Here is a 10,061-nt window from a genome sequence, read left to right as displayed (position 1 = left end):
CATTTCTGTCAAAGCCGAACATCAGCAAGTCAGTGACTAAGTTGAAAGGAAATGTGGTCAAAGGGTACAAAGTTTCAATGACCCTGGAGGAATATCCTTTAGCGATCTATTGTACAGCATGGTGACCACAGTTATTAATAATGCATTGTATTTATGCATTTATTTTTATTTCAGTAAGATTTAATAGCTTTTTGGATTAAGTAGTAGAAAAACTTCCATACTTAACTGAGACATTTTATCAAGGCCAAAAAAATTCTTGCAAAATGGTGCAGCCGACTGACAAGCTGACATAGAAAATAAACTTTGCCCAATCACAACTTGTGACTCCCATCCTTGGAGTGCTGACTGGCCTCAGTAAGACAGAATCGCTTTAAATCCATTACTCCATGCCCACCTGAGGCACTGTTGAAGAAATCTCACTGTTCACCCAAGGTGCTGGTTCTGGTACACTTGGATCATAAGTCCATTTGGGGAAAACTCATTTGTAAAGGTTCATCAGTTCTGTGTTCTGAGATTTTAGCTTCCTATCAAAGCTGCACTTCATGCGGCCATGGGTACCTGAAGGCTCCTGGATGTGTCCTCTGCGGCTCCACTTTGTTCTCAGTTCTACTGGTTTAAACCACTGCACATCCTCTCTGTTGAAGAACATGTAACATACCACTGCCATCTTAGTACAAATTTTGAAAGGAGGATCACTCAGGACAACTCTCTTGATGACCATTCTGTTTGGATCCACCAGCAAAAGATGGCCTGTAGCAATGAGATTGTGCATTCCATTGCTTTTCTGCTTGAAAAGCAGCAAAGATGAAGGAGGAAAAGTGGTTGGTGCGTATACTGTCACCGCCAGGGCCATATCAGCAGTCAGGAATCTCTGAAATTTATGTTTGTCTGCTGCAGCATGCTGAGAGAATAAAGGTGAGGCTCGGAAGTGCCTGGATCTACAGTGGAATATGAGCTCCTCCTTGGCTTTCGCAGATTCAGTGCTGCCAGGGTCATGCCTCACCACCATATTCAATACTGACATCTTCTGTTCATGAGGTAGTGAAGAAAATGCAATCAAGGGTGCTCCTTGCCTGAATCACTCAGCCACTGAGACAGGGACATTAGAGACATGAAGTGTGACATACTGGCCAACATCAGCTCCTTCAACCTCTTTTTCTTCAATCTCTTTAAATATGCTTTTCCTAGTACTAGTAAAGTTCTGAAACTGAAATATTCAAGCACAATCTTGAGCAATATTTTTCCTTAGGATCCTATGGAGATGTCTGGAAGCTCTTGAGGCCTTTGTATTTCTGAAACTGAATTTCTGGCAGCCACATCACAGGGGGTGTCCACTTCACCTGGAAACATCTCTTCCAGTCTTTCTTGTTTACATTTCTCCAACATTTTTGCCTCAGCTTCTTCATCCACCTTCTCATCAGAGAGATCATCATGCACAGACTCCCTTGTAGTCATAGTTTCACATTCCTCCTCTTCTTCATCTTCACACTTTCATGCTGAGATTCCTCCTTCATAAAATCCTAATGTTCTGTATCATCATATTCTTTACCACCTTAGAATCTCCCTTCAAGAAATCCTTTGTCTCACTCAACTCCTCCTCATTGGGCCAGGTTTGCTCCCCCTGCGTTAGATCTGGGATAACCTCTGTTTGTCAGGATTCCTGTCTAGCAGGATCTGCCTTCATTAGGACTTTAAGGTCTTCTTCCATATCGTCGACAGTATCCATAGCATAAATCTCTATTGCCATGTCTGGGTCCTTTTGGGATTTAATTACTGTAGGATTTAAAGGGAAAGGGTCCATGGGGTCATCTATGTGTTTCATCTGGAAATCACCACGTCCAATGATATGCAGCAACCTATTTACATTCAGAGTCTGCCCACGAACATAGCCTGAAATTTCCAAGGTGCCCACCAAATTATTCTCTTCACTAGGAACAAAATCAGCAGTATGGGCAAATAGGTAGGCCTGCTGATCTCGAAAAGCAAGATGCCATTGCTTCTGGTTAGCCAACTGCCTAAGCAGCATCCCTGCCTCCTGTTGAGTGTCTAACAAGAGGAGTTTGTCATCCAGAAAGTGCTTCTCCACTGCTTTACTTAGCTTCTTTCTGGCATCTATTTGTTTCTTCAGTGGGAGGCCAGATAATCCCTGGACAGCTAGTGCTAATGAGGAGAGCCATCCTTGCTACCCAGCTGTCTCTTCTCCGCCAGAACCACCTCCTTCTTCTGCTTTTGGAGCTGGCTGGCGGAATGCCTCTGGTCTACTCTGCTGAGTTCTTTTCTCACCTTCTTGCTTAGGGTTTTCAGTGCTAGACGACCCTTGCCATCCTGCTGTGCAGATCCCCGACCCCGATGCTGCCCACTTTTATGAGCTTTATTCTGCATCTTGAGTGGGCTGGAGTGGTGGGCTGCCATGCTGCAGCTCACGTGTACAGAGTCAGCCCATTGTATTTATTTCATTTTATTCTTTAATCTTTTTTTTTTTTGTAAAGTCGGGGTCACACTATGTTGTCCAGGCTGGTCTTGAACTCCTGGACTCAAGTGATCCTACCACCTTGGCCTCCCAAAGTGCTGGGATTACAGACGTGAGCCACCACGGCTGGCCAATAATGTATTACATATTTCAACATTGCTAAAATAGAGTTTTAATGTTCTCATCACAAAAAAATGATAAATTAGTGAGGCAATGCATACGTTAACTAGTTTGATTGTATCTTTCTATAACATATGCATAGATCAAAACATCACATTGCCTCCTTTTCCACCGTATAGCAGAAGGATGGCACAGACACTTTGAAGGGAACAAATAATACAGAACCAACACACAAACAAATGATTGGAAAACATTGTACTCCATAAATATATACAATAAAATAATTACAAATTAAACAATAAAATGTGGAAGATTTGGATATTATTTTTCTTCCCATAGTTAAAATAATACTCTTTAATAAAAATTGTACAAGCTTTTTTTGTGTGTGTGTTTGTCATATTAGAATTCCCATCTACAGAAGACCAGGGAAAGAATGAAGGTTCTTAGTAGTAAGAGGAAATATAGTCTAGCCCAGCAGCACTCAGAGATCCGGTACTATCTCGAGTACCACTAATCGAGCGGATGCATCCCTTTTTGATAACTATAACTATCCCTCAGTGCCAAAATTTACTGTTTTGTCTAATCTCTGGCCAGCCCAGTTGAGCTAGAGAAAGGTTGTGTTTAAGTGCAGTAAATGCCTCAAAGGGAAACAAGTGAGTTTTCATCCAGGTGGTTCCCCTTTCAGCTGCAACTTAATTTCCTCTCGTTTTTTGCTCCATTGACATAGCAGAGTTATAGTTCGTCCTCAGTGCAGTGATTAACAGTTCAGACTCTAGATTAGACTAACAAAGTTTGAATCCCAGCAAGTTACTAAACCTTTTTGTGTGTCCTGTTCTTCACCTTTAAAATAAGAATGATAATGCTTGTACCCACGTCATACAGTTGTGCTGACTTAAGTGATTTACTATTTGTAAAGCACATAGAACAGTTTAGGTGAATGGTGAATACTATATTTGGTAAATAAATAAAAATAACGCCTGCCATCTTAAGCTGGAATCTCTAAATTCACACATTAGACTGCAACTAAACAGACTTTGGAGTCTGGAGCTAAATCATAACAGGGAACAGGTATCCTAAAAACGAACATGCATTTACCAAACAGCCCTCAATGTCTCCAGGGCTGATTTTTAACTGCTATTGCAAAGGATTCCACCCTCCCAGGGCCTGCACATGCTGAAGGTATATGACGGCCTGGAAAAAGTGTCAGATGGTTTTCATAAACTTGGCACTGACCGATCATCTACCTTCTTATTCGTTGGGTAGGTGCTAACTGTAAGTTGGGTAAAATAGAAGTTTTACCAGAGCAGGGGGCTGGGACACCACAGAATAAACCAGCAATCCCTCTGACGTGGAGGTGATAATAGCAATTCAGTCAGGAGGTGACAGTCTGGACTAAGGGTGTGGTTAAAATGGCACAGGAGGGGCAGAATCGGGAGCAGGTATAAGCTGCAGGCCAGGACTGTCCTTAGGGGCAGTAATGATGGGAGAGACCAAACCAACAGCCCGATTCAATGATGAAAGCTGAATTGGGCATGGCCACAGAAGGAAAAGTCCAGCACCTGTCTCAGCTCTGGCAGTGGCTCATCCACCTGCTCTCCCTGGAACCTCCTTTTCCACTGTGTAGCAGAGGGATGGCACAGATACTTTGAAGGGAGCAAATAATACACAACCAACACACAGACAAATGATTGGAAAACAATTATACACAGCAATTCTTGCCTACTCTCTTGAGGCCTGAGAAAGTTCAATCAAAACCAGAATTAAAGAATGCCAGTACTGGCCACCACAGGCAGGGGCTCATGGGCTTTGGAATCCAAGAGAGAGAGAGGACTCGTGGATGTCAAACACGTTGCTGACTGCAGAAGTTTCACTTTTTCTTTTATTTATTTATTTATTATACTTTAAGTTTTAGGGAACATGTGCACAATGTGCAAATTAGTTACATATGTATACATGTGCCATGTTGGTGTGCTGCACCCATTAACTCGTCATTTAACATTAGGTATATCTCCTAATGCTATCCCTCCCCCCTCCCCCCATCCCACAACAGGCCCCGGTGTGTGATGTTCCCCTTCTTGTGTCCAAGTGTTCTCATTGTTCAATTCCCACCTATGAGTGAGAACATGCGGTGTTTGTTTCTTTGTCCTTGCGATAGTTTGCTGAGAATGATGGTTTCCAGCTTTGTCCATGTCCCTACAAAGGACTATGCAGGCATAAAAAAGAAGTTTCACTTTTTCACTTTAAAGTTTTCCTTAAAATTTCCCATGGATGGTATTCTTGGTTTTTGGGGTGGAAGAGAGAGAGGGAGAAGGGAAACAGGAAGGAAATATTTCAAGGGGGAGCAAAGTTGAATTAAGACTGGTGGTTGAAGGCTGGCGATTAATGCTCCATCTCTTACTTCTCTCCTTCCATTAATGTCTAAGGGGAAGCAACAGAAAAGGTCGGTTCTGAGTAGGGGAAGCAAAGGCAGAGCAGTCCCGCTGCTGTCATCAGATTTAGCGAGATTTTTGCCCAGCTGTTTGCTGAAAGAAAAGCAGGAAAACGAAGAACCAGAGGGCTCAGGCAGGGCCACTCTGTCTTGAATGGTCTCATTCCTCATTCTCAAAGAGAATCTTTCAGGGGTTAGCTCTTCCTTGAGAATTTCTGCAGCTCAGAAACCTGCCCTTTGAAGCCCAGGGTGGCCACTTTTTTTTTTTTTTTTTAATGTTTTGAGACGGAGTCTAGCTCTGTTGCCCAGCAGGCTGGAGTGAAGTGGCGCCATCTCAGCTCATTGCAACCTCTGCCTCCTGGTTTCAAGCAATTCTCCTGCCTCAGCCTCCCGAGCAGCTGCAACTACAGGCATGCATCACCACACCTGGCTAATTTTTGTATTTTTAGTAGAGACAGGGTTTCACCATGTTGGACAGGCTGGTTTTGAACTCCTGACCTCAGGTGATCCACCTGCCTCGGCCTCCCAAAGTGCTGGGATTACAGGTGTGAGCCACCGTGCCTGGCCATTTTTTTTTGGAAAGGCCAATCTGTGACCCTCCCACTGGCTGCCCTGGGAGGGTTGTCAGCTTTGTTGTCAGGATGTTTTATGTTGGACACTGTTATAGGTTGAGTTGTGTCCCCTACAATTTATGTGTTGAAGCCCTAACCCTTAGCAGCAGTGAAGGTAACCTTATTTGGAAATAGGATTTTTGCAGATGTTATTAGTTAACATGAAGTCTTTAAGGCAAGCCCTCATCTGCCGTGACTGGTATCCTTAAAAAAAGGGGGAATTTGGACCAGGCGTGGTAGCTCATGACTGTAATCCCAGCACTTTGGGAGGCCGAGGTGGGCGGCTCATGAGGTCAGAAGATCGAGACCATCCTGGCTAACAAAGTGAAATCCTGTCTCTACTGAAAAATACAAAAAAATTTTGCTGGGCGTGGTGGCGGGCGCGTGTAATCCCAGCTACTCTGGAGGCTGAGGCAGGAGAATTGCGTGAACCTGGGAGGTGGAGCTTGCAGTGAGCTGAGATTGCACCACTGCACTCCAACCTGGGTCACAGAGCAAGACTCTGTCTCAAAAAAAAAAAAGGCGGGCATGGGGGCGAAATTTGAATGCAGACACATACACACAGGGAGAATGCCACGTGCAGATGAAGGCAGAGATCAGGGCGATGCTTCTACAAGTTAAGAGATACCAAGGACTGCCAACACACCACCAGAAGCTAGGAGAGAGAACAAATTCTTCCTCACCGCCTTCTAACCTCCAGAACTCCAGAACTGTGAAACGAGGAATGCCTGCTGTTTTAATCCACCACTTTGTGGTACTTTGTTACAGCAGCCATCGCAAACTAATACAGGCACCAACTTGAAGGTTTGGACTTACTGGAAATAAACGAACTTTTCCCTGGCAGGTGGATCTACTCCACATTGTCCCTACGGCCTTATATTTGGCTTTTGCCAGTAACGGTTTGTACAGTGACCCTTGGTGTGGTTCTGCTCCGGATCCCCCTATATCTCTCTGGTGGAAAATTTCCTAGCTGCTCCAGGCTGTGTAGGGGGATCAAGAATGGAGCTCTTTGTTTAGACTTTGCGTGGTGTACATAAATAACGAGCATATGGGGAATTTTCAAGCCAGAGGCATTTCAGAACTAAGCAAGGGAAGAGAGGTTTCATTTGTTAAAGACATTTCCTGTTAAAATTCATCACAAGCTTCTCTACATCCTCCCTTTCCAGTGTCCTGCCCCCTCCCCACACACCCCAAATATGTAAGAGACTTTCTTAGCAGCGTAGGCCCAACAGGATGTTGTGAGAATGAATAAGAAAAAATTAATACATCAAACCAGATGAATGGAAAAAGCTCTGTTTCTTTTTATGCATGTAACTTCAGAACTGTAAAAAGGGAATGAATAAGAGAATTTCTCATAAGTGAACGTGCTGTTAAGTGTGTCTAAATTGTTTATACAAAGGGTTGCCTTCAGAAAATCACCCCAGTTGTTCCTTTTAGTTATGGGGACATGCACTGAAATTCTACCTTCAGGATTTTAATGGAGACTTCTTGTGTTAGTAGCTTATGTGCCTAGCTGTCCCAGGCTGAAAAGTAGGGGGGTCAAGTTTCAGGTGTAAGAGCTGATCTACTCCAAGCCAGTCCACCCAGAAAGCAGGAGGTGGGCCTGGCCCTGGGGAATAATTTTGGATTCGCTGAACGCAGGGTGCCCCACTTAGTTACTGCTATTTCCTATTATCCTGTGGATGCTTGACAGCAACCACATCTATTGGCTCTGTAAAAGCTCTTTTAAATAAAAATATTTCATTAGCTGCCAGGGAATTGGTGAGGCAAGCTGTGTAAAAGGCAGCTCCATTTGCTTGCGTCTGGGAAGGAGGTTGACTCCTGGTTAGCACAAGCATCCCAGTTTCACACCCCATTAACAGGGTGTCAGTTGGATTTCTCCCTTTTAACCCAAACCACAACCCTAGGGAAGCTGGCCAGCCTTCCAGTTGCTTCTGGTGCAGATATTCATGGCTTCGTGGTCTGACTTAATTGAAGTAATTTCTTGCAACAGTTTCAGAAGAGGCACGTCCACATTCAAATGTAACCATAGGAACGTATAGCAATGATAAATGTTCGTCATATAAGGATTGCCTTGTATTTTGAATTATGGTGCTTTCTGGACAAACCTCCTGAAGATCAATGTGTATAATTGGTAATTTGCAGTAATATTAGGAAATCAAATAGAAAAAGTAACAAAAAATTACAGAAAGTAACAAAAGAGTAATAATTCCTACTCTTAAAAATATTTCTTAAATGGTAAGTTGCAAGAGAGAATACAGAATATAAAGCATAAAACTGAAGGAAGTCGGATTAGGGTTCAATTTATTGAAGATCTACAATGAGCCAGGAAATGCACTAAGTTCTTTACTGTGTATCCTTATCTTGGGAGGAGAGAGAGTGGGGTGGGGGGTGAGGGAGAGAGAGAGAGAGAATATGAATAGATCCATTTGGAGAATTTGTCCTGCATTATTAAAGAAGGGTAATTTATAAGAGTTTCATGAAGTCATTTAGGAGTTTGAGGGGCAACAGAAGAGATGTAATTATGTATCCCAAAACCCTAAACCCAACAATCACATTTTTCTGATTTACAGAAGGGTCTAATCCCTGAGTAATGTTTTTAAGGTTCAGGTCCAAACCCTGGCTTTGGAATAATTGGCCTGTTGCCTGGAGTCAGGGCTTCGGCTTTTAGAGGCAAAAACAATAATCAAAAACAGCTTTCAGAAAGAAGTCACTCTACCCCAAGCCTACCACAGTGACTTGCACATAGTATGGCCTGAAATAAGAGTTTGCGTAATGGATGAACAGAGGATTTTATATTGAAATGTGGTTTGTAGCAGACAATTCCTATACTTCTTTTTCCACTTGAAGATGATGAAGAGAGACTTGTCTGAATTGCAATAAGAGAAAATAGGTTAGAATTCCCAGCTGCAAGCAGAAATAAATCTTGGTAAGAGCTTCAAGAGGGTTAATGAAGTTCTTTCTGGAGTATCTATGGCAACAGAAAGGCTAAACATGGCCCTGTGTACTATGTAGAAGAATAGGGTAGATCTTTTTTTTTTTTTTTTTTTTTTTTTTTTGAGGCAGAGTTTCGCTCTTGTTGCCCAGGCTGGAGTGCAATGGTGCAATCTTGGCTCACTGCAACCTCCACCTCCCAGGTTCAAGTGATTTTCCTGCCTCAGCCTCCCAAGTAGCTGGGATTACAGGCATGCACCACCATGCCCAGCTAATTTTTTGTATTTTGAGTAGAGATGGTGTTTCACCATGTTGCCCAGGCTGGTCTTGAACTCCTGACCTCAGGTGATCCACCCGCCTCAGCCTCCCAAAGTGCTGGGATTACAGGCATGAACACCGTGCCTGGCCAGATCTTTAAAATCTGCTCCTTACCCCTTTCCTGCGTGCCTTTTCATTTACTACTTTGTGGGAGACACAGCCACCTAGAATTATACTAAATCTCCCGGAATGATGGAACTCTTTCTTTTGATCAAGATGCTCAGTCTTTTTGAGGACACAAGCATCACGCAGCTGATGTTGCCTGAATTATGTTATGGTATAAAAGGGATACATATCAGTTAGGGATTGGTTTAGCTGAGAATGAAGGCAAACCCCAAATAAAATGGCATAAACAAAATAGAAATTGAAGAAGTTCAGAGGAAAGTATCCTGTTCATGACATTGTCAGGAGCCACTTTTTCACCTTGTGGCTTCTCTACCTCATGGTCCAAGGTGGTTGCTTGAGCTCCAGCCATCACGTCTACATTCTAGCAAGGAGGAAAGAAAGGTATATTTCATTTTTTTTTTTTTTTTGAGACAGGGCCTTGCTCTGTTACCCAGGCTGGAGTGCCGTGCCATAATCACGACTCACTGCGGTCTTGACCTCTCCTGGGCTCAGGTGACCTCCCACCTCAGCCTCCTGAGTAGCTGGGACTACAGGCATGTGCCACCATGCCTGGCTAATTTTCGTATTTTTAGTAGCGATGGGTTTCGACATGTTGCCTAGGCTGGTCTTGAACTCCTGAGCTCAAGAAATCTGCCTGTTTTGGCTACCTAAAGTGCTGGGATTATAGGTGTGAGCCACCACGCCCAGCCATATTCTATTCTTACAAGGACACTTCCTAGAAGTTGCAAGAAGCACCTTTGCTTTTATAGTGTTGGCTAAAACTTACACATAGATATCCTACTTTCAGGGAAGACTAGTAATGTGGTCTCTATTTTGGACATTAAGCACTAGTGAAATACAAGGGATTCTATTATGAAGAAAGCAGAGGAGTTTGGTTAGAAGGGGACAACTTGCAGTCTCTACCATGAGGGTAAAATGGGCATCTAAGAGGTTTAAAGACAAGGCTTGTCACCCTGACCATGAAAACATTACTTTCCTTTCTAACTGTTCATTGTTAGCTTCTCGTTTGAAAGCAGGCACCAAAGGGAATCACTCTACACTCACCTTGGTTTTT

General features: G+C 43.3%; 1 pseudogene; it reads right to left on the bottom strand.

Annotated features, from left to right (window-relative positions):
- Nucleotides 1-379: 379 nt before the first annotated feature.
- Nucleotides 380-9,356, bottom strand: LOC100608481 (pre-rRNA-processing protein TSR1 homolog; annotated as a pseudogene).
- Nucleotides 9,357-10,061: the final 705 nt, after the last annotated feature.

Source organism: Pan troglodytes, chromosome 4, assembly GCF_028858775.2.
Source record: "Pan troglodytes isolate AG18354 chromosome 4, NHGRI_mPanTro3-v2.0_pri, whole genome shotgun sequence".
NCBI lineage: Eukaryota > Metazoa > Chordata > Mammalia > Primates > Hominidae > Pan > Pan troglodytes.
This window is presented reverse-complemented; position numbering and strand designations above follow the sequence as displayed.